Source organism: Haemaphysalis longicornis, unplaced genomic scaffold (genome assembly GCF_048455015.1).
Source record: "Haemaphysalis longicornis isolate Haplotype H1 unplaced genomic scaffold, Haemaphysalis longicornis Haplotype H1 scaffold_5, whole genome shotgun sequence".
NCBI classification, from domain to species: Eukaryota; Metazoa; Arthropoda; class Arachnida; order Ixodida; family Ixodidae; genus Haemaphysalis; species Haemaphysalis longicornis.
In genome coordinates this window covers 175,090,225-175,109,801 of record NW_027526385.1, presented here as the reverse complement: position 1 = coordinate 175,109,801, position 19,577 = coordinate 175,090,225, and the positions used below count along the sequence as shown (strand labels likewise).

The 19,577-nt window shown below is 47.4% G+C and overlaps 1 long non-coding RNA gene across 1 annotated transcript in view; it reads left to right on the top strand.

The window, feature by feature from the left end:
- Positions 1-18,485, top strand: part of LOC144140008 (uncharacterized) — a 39,072-nt gene extending 20,587 nt beyond the window's left edge. Inside the window, exons 3-5 of the long non-coding RNA XR_013316310.1 lie at positions 11,285-11,365; positions 12,676-12,717; positions 18,364-18,485. This is a non-coding gene — a long non-coding RNA (uncharacterized LOC144140008). The remainder of the gene's footprint in view (positions 1-11,284; positions 11,366-12,675; positions 12,718-18,363) is intronic.
- Positions 18,486-19,577: the final 1,092 nt, after the last annotated feature.

Here is a 19,577-nt window from a genome sequence, read left to right as displayed (position 1 = left end):
ATTTTCCCTGAGTACTGACAACAGATATAGTTTTTTCGGATGAAGAAAACAAAACTTTAAGCGATGTTGTATTTGCCAAATAAAATCATTACCAGAAAACAAGTTAGAAAAAGGTCGAAAGATGGGCACGTATCTCCGCACTATTTGCTAGCGCGATGGACCTGCTTATACCAGGATGTACTCAGTCAGCCACATCTCGTCTCCTTGCTCATGTGCGCGGGCATGGCACGTGTTGCCAAATGTTGGAAATTTACGACTCGACTGCAATCTGTTCGTGTTGATGGTGTGACGCCAAGCAATTGTGCCGCTTATCGCTGTCGGAAATTTCGGTGTTTACGGTGACAGTGTTGCGATTAATTCAACATCAACCCGTAGTCATGCTAAAATGGATACCTGCGATACCGCGACATGAATTTCATCGTACGCAAAACACCAGGGTGAGTGATCTTACGAACTGAAGAGGCTGTGTTGTGCGAGAAATGCAGGACTTTTTTTGGTGTTCAAGAATACGTTTCCAAGCTACCCTGCACCACATGGGCATTGCAATGTACACAGAAGTGAATATTTCGCCGCGGTGATGAGACAAATATAATTATTTTTTCGCGAACTGAGAAAACGTACAAGGAACTAATTGAACGGGCTTGGAAAACGTTTTTTATTATTGCATTATGTGCGACCGTCTTCATTGTTTAATTAAGAGTGCATTTCCATTTTAGCCACCATACTTGCAACTTCGTGCATTGAGTACTGAGTGAAATGAACGATTTCTGAGTGTTCTATTTTCTGTGGACTACCCAGCACCTGCAGGTATTGTGTCTCGGTGGGCGTTCGTAGAAAATGTGCCGCGTAGTGTGGCTGTCGAGCGAATGACGTAAGCGTGAGCCAGAGTGTTGGAATGCCTGTGCTGTGTGTTTGGATCGGCGTATGTGAACAACAGTTTACTGGCGGCGAAGTAGCGTAGATAGTAGCCCTTTATGTAATGAATGGGATGAATAAACCCCTTGGTTTTGATTTTCTTGTTTGCCTTTGTTTAAGCCTTTTGTGAATGAAAACTGGCGACGTGTTTGCAGTCGCAACCTTGCACTCCCCCTATATCGCTGAAGTGTTCATGGAGCATATATTACAGAATGCAGATAGCCACACAACCTAAGTGCCACAGGAGAAGTTCTAGAGATCCGCAAGGCTATATGCCGGCATGGCAGCGTGTTAATAATTTCCCAGAGGCTGCTGCTGTCGCTGTGTTTCAAGTAGAGGCGATTCTCTTCTGGCTGCAGCCCATGCAAAAATATCGTATGGTCGGCTATTGAAAATCCTTCTTATGGTTGTCTTTAGCTATTTGGCCCAATTATCTTTAGACATTTGTATGGCTGTCTTTAGCCATTTCTATGAATATTTCTATGGGTGTCTTTAGCTTCTTCTATAGCCATAGCGATATCGAAAGAAGACCTAAAGAAAGCCATAGAACCGGCTATAGAAGAAGCTAAAGACACCCATAGAAATGTCGATACGAATAGCTAAAGACAACCATAGAACCGGCTATAGAAGAAGCTAAAAACACCCATAGGAATGTCGATACGAATATCTAAAGACAACCACAGAACCGGCTAAAGAAGAACCTAAAGACACCCATAGGAATGGCGATACGAATCGCTAAAGACAACCATAGAACCGGCTATAGAAGAACCTAAAGACACCCATAGGAATGTCGATACGAATATCTAAAGACAACCATAGAACGGGCTATAGAAGAAGCTAAAAACACCCATAGGAATGTCGATACGAATATCTAAAGACAACCACAGAACCGGCTAAAGAAGAACCTAAAGACACCCATAGGAATGGCGATACGAATCGCTAAAGACAACCATAGAACCGGCTATAGAAGAACCTAAAGACACCCATAGGAATGTCGATACGAATATCTAAAGACAACCACAGAACTGGCTATAGAAGAAGCTAAAGACACCCATAGGAATGGCGATACGATTCGCTAAAGACACCCATAGAAACGTGTAAAGAATATTGGGCCAAATAGCTAAAGCCGACCATAAAAAGGATTTTCTATAGCCGACCATACAATATTTTTGTATGGGCAGAGCCCTCTAGGGGCTCACGTCGTCATCGTAGCTCAATCGCGGGACCAAAGTAAACCACATGGCGTTCTGTCGTCACGGCGTCCAACAAAGGCTTCGAAAAGCAAGCGGTTTATATAGCCATAAGCATTCGAAACTCGTGAACAACTGGCGCTTGTCACACATGTCCCCCTTCTTTAGCCCACAGAAAACTGCAGCTATATTAAGGGCAAAATATACGTAGTTAACCAACAGCGCCCACGTTCATTTTGTTAGGAACACTGGCTGGGTTGGTTTTTGCGATAGTACGAGAAACTTCAGCAACCAACAAATGCCCATGCTTTGTTTTCGCAGAGGACCCGCCGTGGTGGCTCAGTGGCTAAGGTGTTGCGCTGCTGAGCCCGAGGTCGCGGATTCGATTCCCGGCCGCGGCGGTCGCTTTTCTGATGGAGGCGAAAAGAAAAAACGCCCGTATGTTCGAGATTTGGATGCACATTAAAGCTCCCCAGGTGGTCAAAATTAATTCAGAACACTCCACTACGGCGCGCCTCATCACTTGCGTTGGGTCTGCGTGTTAAACCCTACAATCAATCAATCAATTGAGTGTTGACGGCAGCCATCACTAAAAACCATTGTTGCATCTCGGCTCCGACACATTCAGGAAACCGTAGCCATATATTTTGGCGTGGTTGAACGCGGTTAAACGGAGTTTGTCTAGCGGTAGATTTGTTATGTCGCTGAGAACGCGCAGGAACGCGCACACAATTCCGCAGCAACACCACAGAGGTGCTGTCTGCGCAGTCGCAGTTGTAGGCGCGAACGTGCAGTCAAAGGGACCCTACAACCCTTTTTTTCAACTTTTTAGAAATCTCAAATGCTTGCAGAACCTAGCCACCGAACACACCCAGTACTTAGATTAGGTTATCGCAGAGTACCTCAGCCAAAAAGTACTGCTCTATGCTCATCAGATAACTTGGAAACTCGCTCAAAAAGTTTTTTGCTCTTCCCTGGTCTTGAAGTTCTTCGACGGCCCGAATTACGTCACTAAAGCCATGTAGCGGCTGTTGGCCGGTTTTTCTTCAGTTGCAGCAATGAACGCTTTTCGGTAGCAACTTTAAAATAAAGCCACAAAACAAAGCAGAAACGGACGGCGTATCTGGTCCGAAGAGAAAATCCCCCAGTGCCACTCCGTGCTGGCGATAACTGTAGCTTTTGCAGTGCTTCCACACGCGAAGGAAAGAATGAAAACGTTTATCAAAAGTGTTGCAGGGTCCCTTTAACTTGTATGCAGATAGCGCCCCCTTGCATCATTTTCTCAAGACACGCTCCTTCACTCTCTCAGCCTATCCCCTTCTTCCTCCGCACCTCTTCCCCTTGGAACAGACTCGGGACAAGACGCTCTCTTTGGACATCCGCATGAGGCGGGGTGGCTTGAGAGAACTCAGCTAGATTGTCCGAGTGCCGTATACGAACGAGCCATTTTATGACCTAATCTATGTATGCCTTAGTGATGGCGATGTAGTTACACCAAAACGCACTGAAGGAAAGCACCAACAAAGCACCAACCCTTTACACCAACAAAGCACCTGGGAAAAGATATGGTTTACGTGGTCTAAATTGAATCTGTGTTCCCCTCGTAGTGAAGCCGAAGTCTGTCCGATAGCGCCATAATTTGCTTAAGTTTTTTTTTTATTCATTGCCCGGTGTTGACAATACACTCCACATCACTGCTAAATGGTTGATGATTGCTTGTAGGGTTTAACGCGCCGACGCAACGCAGGCGATGAGGCGCGCCGTAGTGGAGGGCTTCGGATTAATTTTAACCACCTGGGGATCTTTCAGATGCGCCGAACTCTCGTACACACGGGCGTTTTTGCTTTTCGCCTCCATCAGAAAAGCAGCCGCCGCGGCCGGGAAACTGCTAAATGGTGTAAAAAAGTGCGCAGTATTAAGGTGCGCGGGTACAACCCTGTGCTAGCATTGTTAGTTTTATTCTCGAAATCCCGTAACATGCTCAATTTCTGGCAGCCACACGGGCTATACCTCCTCAGGTTTAATAATTTCCACAAAGCGACCCACGAATTTCCTTAAATACTGCTTTGCAGAACGGGCATCAACGTCGCTTTAGAGCCTTGCTGTGTAAGAGCGATTTATGCTGTGGAGGCCGAGTGCGATGACTGAGTCATAAGGCCCATCATCCTCTTTAAAAGGGTACTGACACAAAATTTTGAAGGCGAGATAACTTCGGAGATAGACTGGTGTGAACACACATACCTCATCTGCAAAATATCAGCGGCGAATATAGCCTAGAACATATTTAAAATCAATTTTAAATTGTGCGAAGCACAACCGAGCAGCCAGCAGAGGACCACGCACAATCGACATCCCGTGGATATATTCTGAATAAACAACATCCAAACACGCCACGAGTTGGTGTTTGCTGCTTCCGCACTGCCGGCGTTTTTCGCCGGCTCGCCCGGCTCGCCGCTTCAATCGGAGGTGTGGAGCTTCTGCTCTCGAGAACGAACGACGCGGTCGTTGGCGGCGGAAGCGCCGTGATTTCGTGGCCTCATCGGGCAGCTGGTGGCGACCTAAGTTCTACAGCGATTCCAGGCACTTCTTTTATTACTTTTTATTTACACTGGACGCAAAAACGCGCTGGAGACACGAAAAGCCCACTGAGCGAGCCGCACGGTCGCTGTGCAGGCGGCGGCCACGGCCGCGAAGTGGCCCGGGCCGACGCTGGTAGCTCGAGTGATAGCTTGTTACCGCTGCACGAAATTGTCCCCAAGTCCCGACCATGGTGGCTTACATGAGAAAGGAGTTAATGATGCGATGGCGGGTTGCATTAAAAATTGTCATCTGCACCGCTTACGAGAGCGGCAATCGAATATCCGCCGCAGTGCTAAGCCGAACACATCTGCAGGTGGCCCTGCAGGCAGACCGGCGGGCTGCTCCCAGCGCGCGTCTTGCCACCCACTGTATCGAGCGTCGCGCGTCGTTTTTTAGCCGCGGTAGCATTTGCACTCGCAGCGCCTGCGTCACGTCCACGGTCGCTTTTTAATTAAGCGGCTCACGAGATCAGTACGTGGGGGCATTCGCAGAAACTGCCGCCGATGTGGATTCGCCAGTGCTACGGCAGCTCTGCTCTGTGATATCCCTCCGATGGTCACGTGGTCAGCTTTGTTCACACAAAATCCATCGTTTCGCGGCACCGACTGAAACCGAAACTGCGACTGCCGCACTGAAAATGGTTCTGAATAAACAACCGTCGCACGCTGAAGCAAATGAGGTTTCTACAGGTGATAAGTCGGTCACTAGCTACTTATCACCACACAAAAAAAAACATGCAAAATTTCTGGCTCAGTGCCCTTTAAGAGATACCTTATACCATGAGGGTGTAGCGGCAAATCCTTGCGAATTGTCCTTTGCAGAACATCCCAACCATACGCCCCTTCAAACAACAAGAAAACCGTGGTCTATTGTCTTCGGTGATTTGCAATAAAACAGCCTTCCCCCATGACACAAAAAGCCCGTTTCTTCCGTGTACGTCGGGGCTCATATAGTTTCCGTGTTTACCCCAAAGAAAAAGGACTTGGCCCCTGGCTGTACCTGCATTTTTTACGCTTTTGAGCACATCCTGACCAGGTCCTTCAGGGTACATAGCTCTGTACAAGGGCACAGGGAAGAGAACATCTACAATATCATTTTACAAGGTTTTCCGCGTCACTGTTATTATATATTCGTTCGAAAAAACGTGCACCTAAGAATTTCACACGCCCATCTACTTGAAAAGAACCAAACATTTCTTTACGAGCTGTCCCGAAAATCAATAATCCACACCCGTTTCCCTCTTTCTCACTCACCTAAACAGGTTGGCGCAGTTGCACCTCTCCCAGGTCACAAAAACCGCAAACACTCTTTGCAGCTTTTGCACACTTACGCAGAAACAATGCAGCACCTAGATTACCCACCACAATTTACAAACAAAAAAAGCCCGCCCGCCCGCATCTTCCCAAGGGGGAACACGAGTAAATGCGTCGCATAGGGGTGATTGCATTGCGCGAACGTAGCGTAATTGGGTAATTTGTGGTTACCGTTTGGATGTGGGGCGGGTTTCGTCTTTATTATTCTTATTGTTGATTTTGGGACACAGGAAGGACAGGTGAGGGTATTGTGATCATTATTATATTTGAGCGCAGGTGACTGAATTCCGAGCGGCCGCTCCGGCGCTTATATACACTGCGCGCGCTGTCGCGGGAGAGGACTATACGGTGGAGAGACGCGCATGCGCACACTTCCGTACACAAGCGCGCGCCCTTTCCACCCCCCCCCCCCCCCCCGCGCTGTTATCACGCAGGTGGCACGCCGCTAGCACGCCGCTATCACGTGTACACCTGCCGCAGTTGCTGCTGAGCGCGACAGAGCGCACGGGCTAACTACTGCGCATGCGCGCGCAGACGCGTTCCTCCCGCACCGCCCCAGCTGCTGTTGAGAGCGACGAGGCGCACGGGGCAGCTACGACGCATGCGCGCGCAGACGCGACCCTGCCGCACCGCCGCAGCTGTTGTTGAGAGCGAGCTGTTGTTGAGAGCGAGGAGGGTACGGGGGAGAGACGCGCACCTGCGGAGGGAGCGTGGGGATGGCGCCGACAACATCGACGAGTGACATCGCGAGCCTAAGAAATGCTCCGCATTTAAAACAAGTTGTACACTGTTGCCTTAGCGAAGAATGGTACATAAGCCCGGTTCCACTTGTCCACGTTTGCATGCGTCTTTTGCGTTTGCTCCCGTCAGTAGGGTTCACTGTCCGTGTAGGCCGTTTACAGCGAGCAGTTGGGCTCGCTGTAAATGCAGGTTGCGGTAGCGCCGCAATCGCCGTGACGCGTATTTCCAAACCCTTACAGAGCGCCCACGTGACATGTCTGTTCGCGCGATGGGGAACGGTAATTTAACGTGGCCGTTGGCTGCTCCCGAAACCTAAAGCGGCTTAAAACATACGAAATCACCATTATTAACAAAACAACGCGGAGATTTGAGTTTAAAAAAAAAATGTGGAAAGAAAATTAAGCAATGGAAAAAAAGTAAGATTTAGACCTGCTGCGGCTCGAACCCAAGCCGTCAGCGCCAGTACTCAGTACACTACATCGAGGCCACAGGGCCCAAACTTAGGGGTCATATTACAGACACTCAAACGGATAGCGCGCGCAGTGACGTCACACGTGTCACGCGGGTGCTCTGTGCAGCGAAGCTTTTGAAAACATGCCGCCGTGACTGCTCTTTAGTACGGGGCGGTTCCGGTTTTCAGCGTAGGCGGCCATGGTGGTCAGCGAAGTGTGCAGTTAGAAAATATGGAATCCATGGGGGAAAACGTGCGCCGTAGTCGGATGTACCAGCTACGATCGGGACCTCAAGGTGCGGCACAAATCGCCATGCAAGTCTCACTGCCCGCAACCTCACGAAGACTGTCCATGTGTGCACCCTTTGCAGCACACTGAGCGCGACGCCGACACCAGGCTGCGACTGGATACGCGTTGCGTGCGTGACGCCACAACGAAACGAGTCAGCCAGGCTGTTTAAGAGGTTCGGAGCAGAGACTCCCAGATTCTTTTCCAGTTTTTCGCTAGCCCACACTATAGCTTTGTCGCGAAGCAGTATGTATCATCTCGCGTTACCTACAGTACACCGGACGCCTTTCACCGCACCGCCGGAGTCCCTGGAGCCACGCCGTTCGGCGCTGCCGCTAAAGGGGGATTCCACGACCGACATGTCTACAGCAGGTCTGGTGACGTATGACGTCAGAAGACGATCCGGAGGAAGGAGGCATTCAGCCGAAGGAGAAGGCCAGCAGACGACAGCGCGGACGAACAGAGCATATTCTCGACGCGTGGACCACCTGCGCTCGGCAAAAACGCGCAACAGGGACCAGTGGTTGAGGATCGCGGCAAAGATGGACGCTGACCGAAAGCGTCGTTGCGGGGTGATGGCTGTCGCGTTGGCCACGGATTAAGCCCCGTAAGATCACGTACGTGGCGACTGAGAACGCATGTATGCAGGAAAGATGCAGCGCCCCCGTTTTCTCGTCCTGCGTTTCCTGAACTCCTGCCTCCTTTTCTGTCGCTTCAACCGCTCTACCTGTGTAGGCTCTCCGCTGATGACGTTGTTGCGGCCACTTGACTAACGCTGCGGTGAGTATGTCGCCCAATCGCGCTTGCGGCTCACAAGCCAAATGCCCCTGGCGCGAAAGCCCTGTACCGCCGTGCAACCGCGCCGAAACAAGCACGCGGTGTCGATCAAATGGCGATCTCGATACGCCCCCCGCTGCTCCGAGGAGAGAGCCATTGTTGCTCGAATATGGCGCCTTGAGCGCGCCAAGCGCAGTATTTAGCTGTATTCCCCCTGGAATCGTGTACGGAAAGGAAGCCTCGAATTGTCAGCCCGCGTCGCCCGCGGTCCGTTCACTAGGGTCAGGAATCGGTGACCTCTTATCCCGTGGTACGCATTCCTCGGTCCGAATCAGCGATTTCTTCCCACCCTTCCTACTCGTGACGAGGGCAGAACCCTGGCTTTAGTAAGCATTGCATGTGTTTCGTCGCACTTCAGGCCTGTATTATGGGCGTTGGCGCAACCAGAGCTAAGCCGTAGCGGCAAGTGCCTTGCGCCAGAGCCTACAGCTTATTTCCAATTTTGCTAACGATCTGAGTGCGAACGAATCCGTTATGAGATAAAGGTGGCCCAACCAGCGGCTCAAAGCCGCTTCATTTACACCATGGGTCAGCAACGTCTCAAGGCGGAGGGCCGAACTGCATGAAACCGACAGGGAAAGGGTCGGACGGCCAATAGGGGCGGAGAGGGGACGAAGGAGGGCGGTGGTGGTACCTGTGCAAATAAAGGAAGTGAAGACATTGTATGGCTAACTGGGAAGATGGGGGCAATGTCAATTGGAAGTGACCTTGCTGTGCTCCTAACTCAATCTGAGTTTAAAATTGCCATGTCAGCCTTGAGATAAGAAGCGAGAAAGGGAGGGGGGCTCTGACGTCGTGCCCGGGGCCGGAAAATACTTTTCCGCGTGCCGCAGGTTGCCAACCCCTGATAGTGTTGCTGTGTAGCACATAGAAACAAAAACATGCCGCCAAATAGCTATGAAACCCGTGAACAGGAGCTTAGGCGACGTGCGGCTTTATGGGCCATGTTTCGGGACTCAGTATTCTCCGAAGGTTCGCACACAATATCTAGTCGTCGGATCAATGCCCACGCATAATGGCACTCGAAAGTAATTGCACAATTCACCCATAAAGCCTTTCCAGCGCTCGCCGATGCACCCCGGCCGCATGCAAGACAACGGCGAGAAACGCGACCTTGAAGGCCAGCAATGTCCAGTGACGCCACACCGTCCAACAAGGCTGCGCCCAGGCCGCCGCTCTGTAAACGGTGTATAGACTGCACATGAGCACCAAGGTGTAACATTGCGATAGGTGTAACAAAATTGATAGGTGTAACATTAAGAAACAAGAAGAGAGCGGAGTGGGTCAGGGAACAAAGGCGTGTTAAGGACGCATTAGTAGAAATTAAGAATAAGAAATAGACGTCGGCAGGGCATGTAATGCGAAGGCAAGATAACTGTTGGTCATTAAGGGTAACAGAGTGGATCCCTAGAGAAGGCAAGCATTGCAGGGGGCGGCAGAAAGTTAGATGGGCAGATGATATCAAGCAGTTTGCGGGGATAAATTGGTCACAGTTGGCACAGTACCGGGGTAGTTGGAGAATAATGGGAGAGGCCTTTGCCCTGCTGTGGGCGTAGACAGGCTGGTGATGATGATGATGAGGAGGACCAAGGTACCTTACTGAGGCCGTTGCCCAGCTGGCGTTAGGAAAAGTGTCGGTGGTTGACTGCCACTTGCCGTGCCAGAACCCTAGGCACTTTCTCCAGTTCGCCAAGCCCCCCGATAACACTCCTGAATCGATTTGTTATGTGTACAAATTTCATAATGCTGGATTTGTTCTAGCAGAAAACAGGAATGTCGTCTCCGTATGCCAAAACCTTCCTTTCTGACGTATGAAGGCAGAGCCCTCGAATATCAACATCATTAAAAACACGCAACTATAACGTCTAAATGTAAATGCAGAACAAAAGTGGGCTGAGCTGGCAGCGGTGGTGCGTGGAGCGCCGCAGGTTAACGGGAGCTCCAAATGTCTTCTTCCCAATTGACCGCGTATGCACTGAAATTCCGGTCAATCACGAATAATATGATCCAGAATATTGAACAACAATTCATGTGACACACAATCAAATGCCTTTTCAAGGTCAAGCTAAAGCATAGCGAGGGATAGTCGTGTGACGTCGCTATACTCACGCATGCAGCTACTCTTACGAATATAGTGCGTATAGAAAATCTTCTGATGCCGCATGTGTAATAAGGGCCCAATATTCCATCCATCACACCAGAGAGCCTTTGGTGAGACGTTTTGTGAATATTTTGTGATAATCATTTGTGAGTGAAAGAGGTCTATATGCTGTGACTTATTTAAGTTTTCCTATATCTTCTGTTTTTGGAATTACAACTATGTAAGATGATCCACAGGACATTGGCAGTGAGTTAAAATCCTAACCTCGTTTAAAACCGCAGCGAACACCGCCGCTGTTTCCCTTTTTAAAGCCTCGTAGAATGCCGTGCTAAAGCCATCACGGCAGGGAGACTTCCCTGGGGTTTCATTGTCGATTCCATCTTCTATTTTCTATGTTATTGACTGCTCCAATTGCTCCCTTGTTTCATTGTCGAGCCTCGGTACGTTGTGTCGAAATTTTGAGCGTGCTTTCTTCGAGCATAATCAGGTGTTTTTTGCTTCCCGCCGGTCGATGCTGAAACGTCTATTGCAGCATCATCGCATTCGGGTCGCTCAGCATTCTCTTTCGGTTTCCTTGCGCGATCGTTGACTTTTGACTGGCTGAGTTGAAGTTGACCATGGCCTCGGCTTCGGCAGTTTGGATTTCAGACGTTGGGAGGGCAGATTGTCGACTTTGTTCTGGATCAGTTTGCATGGGAAAAGCTTCGCTCTGTAAACAGATTTCTCTTAGGAAAGGCGCTTTGATTTTTCTAGGTATCATTTGGAATATTAGGCTTCGCCTGAAAGATGTCTAAGATTTTATACACGCAGTGCAAACACAAACGCTCTTGGTGAGCATAACCGATGTGGTATAACTCTGCTTTTCAGTTGTGCACGAAAGTCAACAGACAGGGTTGCTGAAAGCCTACAGCAAAGGGCCGGTGACAAAGCAGACAAAAGCGGAACAAGGTAAGGTTTCGCTGGATTTAAATCATAGGCTTTTTTAAGCCCACTTGTTTAATACATATTAGGTTAATATTATTGCCACAAGTACAAAATACCAATAACGTAATAATGTTAATACAAATAATACTACAGTATCAGTATTAGTAACTTTTCTAGTATTATTGCCGTGTTTCCATGTTCTCATTCGTATAATTTCCGCAAGGACATCCAGTTACTTGACTTGTCCGTTCAATTTGTTGTATTGTTAATTTAGAGGTACCCGAAGTCTCTGAGTAAGCTGCCTTCCCAACTTCAGACTTAATACCGAGTGCCTACATAGACCAATTAAATTGCACGCCATGCGTACATACTTTTACAGACATTTGTTTGCCCGTATAAAAATTCATGAGCTTCCAACACAATAGTACTTCAACTAAATGAAGCGTTAAAGTTTAAGGCGATTCAATATCTTTAGCGGTTAAAATATCTCTAATAACCCCTGTTTTGAGCCTTCGTTCTTAATTCGCAAATATTAGAGTCCCGCAAACAACGCGCGCCTGAAAGCCAGCTGATATGTATAAATGACACCGCATCAAAACCTTCTGTAACGCGCTAAACTATCTCCACCGACATTTTTAGAAGTGTTCGAAAAATCTACGGCGTTGCTCCTGACCAAAAACATGGCAACATGCCGGAACAATTTTAGTGGACCAAATTAAATCGCCGTAGACCACCGACAAACTGTTTCCATGTTGGTAGAACCTAAATAGGCTGTTGAATCGCAACACCGTCAAGTTGTTACTGCTATGCAAGAACTCAGACACACAGCTTGATTATGCATAAAAGCGTAGTGTTGCAATTATTTTCACCAACAACTGTGTACCATAACGTTTGCGACTTTAAGCAGGTAAAGGGGAACTGGCGCAACGTTGGCTTGCGTACCAAAAACGTTCGTCAAGTTTATGCCGCTGTCTTTGCTTTCACAGACCCACTAGTGGTGAAAAGTTTTGGTTCCCTTGTAAATGTAAAAGAAAATATTGTTTAGTTTCCCCACTTAATTAAATTAAACTGTAAGTAGGGGCAGTACAAATCTCGCTAAGCGCTCAGAAACAAATTTCTCCTTGGCTCGGAAAATTGAAGCCCTAGGAATAAAATTTAAAATGTTCAAAATTTCCTCGGCGACCTCCAATTAGTTTGACGCCTGAATCTAACGCTGATCGCCGAATCGCCGCGACAACCTCTTCCTAACCACAAATATTCCCGTCATACCTTTTATGCCGCTGGAAGGTTTATTGTATGCCAATATAACGAACAATCTTGTGCCTTGTTTTCAGCGTTGGTGGAGTTCATGGTGTCCGCTGTGGAAGACGTTGAACGTAAGATGGACCTGCTTGTACACAATTTTTAACATTCAATTTCTTTATGCTTGTTTTGGCAACTAAAGTACGGTTTTTATTTTGAAGCAGAGCTGTTTAACGTCGAGCTTATTCTGGTGTCGTTCGCAAAAAAAATTCAAAAAAAAAATACGGAGTCTCGTGAGGAGCGCCAGGTGTCACTAGGCTTGCGCCACGTGAGGAGCTCGCCAAAAATTCCTGAAAAAAAAATGCCGAGTGCTCGTGAGCGTGCACCTCGTGCACGCCCAAGTGCATGACGTGCACTCTGCACAGCGTTCGCGGCGTGATCTCTCTCGTGCTCTTCTGCTCGCCAGTTCACGTTCGTTCGCACCGGAAGTGGGGAGCAGAGACGCCGTGTTTGCGCTGTAGACGCCGAGTTTGCGAAGCCGGTTGCCGCCGGTTCTATCGCGTGCTAACCCGGTCCATTTTGGGAGAGATGCGGAAACCTGCGGACGAAATTCTCCGGACTTAGCAGTCATGGAGAACGTTCAGCGGAAAGTTTGGAAGTTCATGTGAGGGGCAACATCCGGGTCCCCGACGAAGGGAAAGGGGCCGGCGGATCTCCTGTTTCTCCAGCCTTACACCACTAGTTAAAGATGCGCTAATTGTTTTAGCTGTGCCATAAGCCGCAGATCGAAGAAAGCATTTTACTTACCTGGATATCCATTCCATAGGTTCTCACACAGTTTATCTCACCGCCTTTTTATCAAACGCTGTTTTATCAAATGATTACCTATTTTACCAAGCGCTGTTTCACCAAGTGCTGCTTCATAAAACTACCTAAGGCCGTTTTGTGGAATTTGTAGTTTTGTTGATTTCAGTGACACTTACGTCATTTTGTTTATTAGGCAGTTACACTAACCTAGTCTACAGATATTCCCATTTGGTGTTCTTTGTATCCCATGCACAAAGCTACGTACATACGTTGGCGTAAGGTTTTGTTGCTTTCGATCATTTTATTAGATATTTTTCGCGTGTTCAATGATAGCTTTGAAGCACGTACGTTGTAATGTTACATTGTCACCATATTTGCCGCAATATTAGAAGTCCTCACTCCTTGCATTACAATCCTTAGGTGTGTATCTGGGAACTTAGGTTGGTGCTGCCAAATATATACCCTATTCCACCCTTCATGGCCCCGATATCGGGAGTTGTATCATCTACCTATTTTTCTACTCACGCGGTTTGTATGCGATTCATACCGTTGTCATGTGTGTGGTCTCATTCTTTGCATCTAGGACACACATCGCGCTATAAGTTTTTTACACAGATTAGACCTTTACCGATTGACGTAGTAGTAGGTCGGGGGTCCCGCAGTTGTAAGTGAGGACACGAGAGAAACGGTGAGGCCACGAACATCAACGTGTTCTGTCGCTGCCACCCCCCCCTTCCCCTATGTCGCGAATCCCACCCAGAAGGCCATTCCTGCGTGACGGAAGCTCGCCTTTCGACACAACGCTTTATTCTGTAAGGGCAATTTTGCCGTGCATATCGAACCATATTTTTCAAAACTCCTGAGCCCAAAAGAAAGAACAGGTTTTGGAAGTGGTGGGATAACTCTGGGGGATTTTTCGAAAGAACAAAAATACTCTGGGAAACAAGGACGCAAAACCGGTGGAGACATTTATTATCTTGAACCTGGTGTGTTTTCTTCGAAGAAAGGTCTGAAAGCTTGGTGAGGTGAAGAAATACGGCGATGACAGCACAATAATCAAGATATAGTAAAATAAAGTGGCATCAGCCAAAGATGGAAGGTAAAAAAATACAGATAAGAGTGGGAGGCCGGAAGTAACGCGGTATGTTTAGGTGCGAATAAAGGGTGAAAAAAAAAATCCTACCAACTAGCCTTACGGTGGCTAACTATAGAACTGCAATAACAGAAAGTTCAAATTTCTTAGAAAAGCTGGGCTAAGGTTTTGAAGGGAAGGAGAGGAGAGGAGGGATAAAGAAACCATTCCCCAACCGAAGTTTTGAATCTCCGGGAGGACTTGCCCATCGTCAAATAGCGAGTATACCGATGCTTATTTTGCTGTCGCAAGCCACGCCGCCACATTAGCAACTCCGATGACTGCTCCCATTGCAGCAATCCCTCATTTTACAATGCCGCTGACTAAAAAATAACAGAAAGAAAACAATCGGTGGTACATTTAGAGCCCCCACTTTGGATCACATTTTTTAAATTAGTTTCTTGTTTACGTTTTTCACTCTTTGCTACCATTTTATTGTGCACATCTTTTCTCCTTTCGTGTACTTCCTCTCTCCTTGTGGGGAGAGACCGCCCCCCACTCCCCCTTGCCACAATGCAATGTTGCGTATGCCGGGGCCCCTAATAACTTAACACAGTGACCGTAAATAATCATGAACGCGAAAGGAAGGAGACAATTCCTAGCATTCTAGCTAGATTTTTGAAGTTGCAAATATCAGCGTCGAGGACCATAGAAGTGCGTAGAAAAGAGAGAAAATAAATAGCAATTGTTGCCTTGAAAAAGCTGAGTAATAAAAAATGAACACTATACCACAACATCCCACCCTAAATTATTACAGTGGAACCCCGATAATACAACTTTCGAGGGACCGCGCGGAAGCGTCGTATGACCGGGGGATCATGCGATCTTAGTACAGGTAAATGTCGCCCTAATAGACGGCCTCTTGTGAGAGGAGGGATAAGAACTTATTTAAAGTACTATAATTAGCGCATTCTCACGGAATTTGCGAACTACTAACTGAAATCTAACGTTTCTAAAAAGAAAACGCCTATTTGATGCCCCCTCCTCCCCTCCACGGCGTCTACGCAAGCCCGCGAGCCATGCACCGCGCGCTACGCGACCCCCGTGCCGTCCAATGCTATTTATAGCCCGTCAGCCCAGTTCCTCGCGCACGCGAGGTAACGCCGACGTGGTAGACCAAATTGAGAGGGGAAAAGGCGAGAGTTGGACTGCCAAGACCAAGCGAAACGAACAATAGTACAAGACTGCGGAATACGAGACAGGAGCGAGCGACAACGTGGCGGCGCGATCGCGTCGCGTAAGAGAGTAACTTGAATGGAGGCGAAGAAAGCGGTTGTTGGGTGGCGTCGTATCTGTTTTTACGTTCGGCGGCTAGATGGTAGCTTCAAATTGGTGGTCCTCCGCGCCACTTGCCTGGACTTGGACTTCTCGCGGTTGGCGCGTTGGTTGACTGCTGCCGACCAGTACCCGCCTGCTTGCTTGCGTCTACTTGCCTGCGGGCCTTCGCACATCAGGCAGCGTCAAACGAAGGTTAAGAATAAAGAAAGAACGGGACGAGGTGGCGAAGCGGTTTAAAAGATGAGAAAAACACCGGTTTATACCCGCCAGGGTGCGCCGTATGGAGCCGACCACGTGCACCCGAGCTTCGTATTTTCGGGGTTTTTAATGCATTGTTTTTACGGGGAGTTTGCCGGGACCGCGCTGTTCGTCGTAAGAACCGGGTCGTCGTAAGACAGGGGGACGTATCATCGGAGTTCCAGTGTACCGGAATATGTGGCGGATCAGAGGGATGCCTGCAAGAAGAAGAAGATCCGTTATAACGGCTCCGGCTGCGCTATGAACGCAACAAAAAACTGAAAACAAGCTCTGCTCACTAGAGACACATTAAAGGTGTAAGCGGAATAAAAAAAATACCTGCACAATTATGGTGCCACACTTGGCTCACTACAGCATATACAGACCACAGCGAAAAAACATAAGAACTGACAATTCACTTAACTAAAAATCTGCTATCAGCCCTTATATTGCAATGGCTTCGAAAACACACCGTTGATGCAACGGCGTTCGATAAAACACCGTTTGTTAAACTGTCCGGACACCCATGCTGTAGCCAACACGGCATGAACGCCGCAGTAGTGAGTGATCTATGTTGTAATTGACAACTAGAGTACGAAAACATTTCAAATAGTGCAAAATAGTGAAAAATTATTAGTTGTACACATTAAAAAGTGGTAAAAAAACATGCCGGAGGTCACCAGAGAGGAGTGGTTTGGTCACAAATGGAAGGAACTGCCTTCATAATGAACTTGGTTAAAAGACTCAGGAGGACTAAATGCTACTTTGGTTATTCCACAGGATAATGGTAGTGTACTGAACCTGAATAGGTGGTTTTTGTTAATGATGATCATGAATGCACGCGCACTGGACAGAAGAGGGTGCATCCAACACGCGCCGGCTTGAGATCGAATGGGTGCTTACAAGATTACACATTTCCTCCGCCATGGCTGCTTCATCAGATGGAGAACAACCAGGCAGTGCTAGTCATTAGTCTGACTCCTGTTTTGCACGCATGGCCTAACTTACCGGGGTAATCACTGCCCGCAAACACACAATTGCACATCACGTATAGGGGTTTTCGTGTGTAAAGGTTAATCCCTGGGAGTCGTACGTGCTTCAAGCGATCAAGTTCAGCTTCAGAAAGTAAATTGATTTAAACTCCGCAGCAGCTCAACTAACCAGGAAGGAGTAGGTACATTGAAAGCGGCCGTTATTAGTATTGAAACTCCTCAAAGAGATAAAAAAATTGGGGAGTTGCACAAAAATAACCACACGTATGTTCACACCGCCGTTAAACCGCGGTGCATTTGAAATAGCGCGTGTAGTGTCATTTTTTGTAGCTTTTTCTCTAAATTGCAATTTATCTAGAGAAACCTGTTTTTATTTGTTTTCGACCTAATCAGTTCGTTCTGCAGCATAATATTTTTAATCAACGTAGCTATTGTGGGCACCAAAGAATAAAGGTAGCAGATTTGTGACATATCTCGAACCTATATAAATCGTAATTGCCGCCTCCCCATGTCTTCAGTGCATTCCTTGAGACCCGATTATTTCAGGGACGTAATAATGGGTAGAACCATGTTTAACAGCCCACGGGTGTCTTTATTACGGTTGTCTTTAAAAGCGAAATTTTATTCCCATTGTTGTGCATTTACCAGTAGCCTCAATTTTAACGTTCCTGTCACAATATCAAGCCCCGAAATGGTTCGCATTGCCGTTACATCACGTCGTGCGGAAATTTTATTAGTATTGACGATGAAGCCATGAGGGAAAATGGGGATGTCAAAATATCTAGCATTCTGTGGGTGCATAGGAGCCATGGTATGAGCTTTCTACTTGCTTCGCTCGTTACGTCACTTTATCCGCCACCGGATCGATAATCCTCCACAGCGGCTGTCCAGGCGCTCTGCGCCTTGGAAGCTGTCGGAAATTACTTCTATTTAAAGGCTTATCTGCAACCTGCAGGGGATACAGCGGAATTGTTAGCTCACCGACCCCTGAACGCGAATACGGGTACAGTACCCTTTCATAGCGTTTGCTCTTCACAGGTCACCGACTTCTTTTAATAACCAGCCTGCTGCGCATAGGCACATTTCGAGTTCTGTTGATGAAGCTCAGGAAGAAAGGTTCTATAATTTCTAGCTGACATACTCGGGGCCTCTAAAATAGGGTACACTAAAGGACCCTCACTTTTCATTCCTTGACCAATGGCCACAAACTAGCGCTTTACCCACCCCTTGTATATGTGTTTAGGTGTTTTGGTGTGTGCGAGCTCTATAAAGAATAGGTCTAAATGTATGGGATGTTTGTCGCTAAGACGTGTTTACGTTGTGTTTGCGTGCAGTTGCGGTGTCCCACCCGGAGGTTCTCACTCCGGTCGGAAACCGCCATGTTCGCGGTCGTGGTAAGTGCATTGCTCTCAAAGGCAGTACCAGAAAGAAATACGTTGTAGCCCAGGACGAGTAACTGTTGATGGCGATCTCTGGACTATGATATCCCTTTGGCTGCAATTTCAGTTCGCCGTCACAGCAGTGTTGGTTTGTTTGCTAAGAGAAGGCAACAAAACACACGGGAAAATACCCCATTTAGAGCCGTCATTATATGCACAATACTTCCTAACGCGCCAAGTTAAGTTGTCAGCAGAGGGAATGTACCCTTTAAATTCAGAAATTCCGCGTCTCTGATAGAAGCTTTCACCTCGTGTTACGCCCCAAAGCAAGAAGAAAAATCTTATTCACCTGAAATTCGGCGTGCTGAAATCGGTAGTCTGTTCATTTTGCTCTCAACTAGCCTTCGTGTATAACGTGTTTTTCAAAACGTGTATTCAAGCATTAGTACCTTATGCAGGCAAACATATTTTACGGGGTTGTGCTTCAAAAATGGTCTGCTTTTGTAAAACTGTGTAATTGTGAACAGGAAACATTTATGTTGAATAATAAAATTAATAGGTTGAAAGAGGTTTAAGTGACGCGCTGGATTCCCTGCAATACTTGAGAATTAATCACTTTGGGAGGAAAATGAAACTTTTAATAATGTCATTAAATGTGAGTATAAAAACAATGTTTGAGCTTAGTAGTACGTAGATTAAAGAAATTAATATTATCCGCACAAAGGCCACAATTGTTCTCGTGCCCTATTTTGCTGTTTGTGATGGGTCCCATAATATAGTCACGAAGTCAAAGATGAACTCGGGTTGTCGAAGTAATCACATTTATTGGAGTGAACGCATGCTCCGCAAAGTACTTTAGTCATACACAATTGTCTAAGAAGCAGCCAATGGAGTGGCAACCACGTACGATCGTGGGAGAATAAATTGCGCCCACGTTAGCTCCGCACGCACTTATTAGAGCGCTAATGTTTCTGGTAATACTCAATTTTGATGAAGGGCATTCAAGAACAGTCTAGGATACTGACACAAAGCAGCACCTTTCCCCTATGAAATAATGGCGCCTCTGCGCCATACATGACAAAACGAAGGAAACAGGCACTTAACTGCAAACACAGATAACATAGCTGGAAGCGGCTGAGCGCGGGCAAAAAAAAAAGAAAACAAAGAAA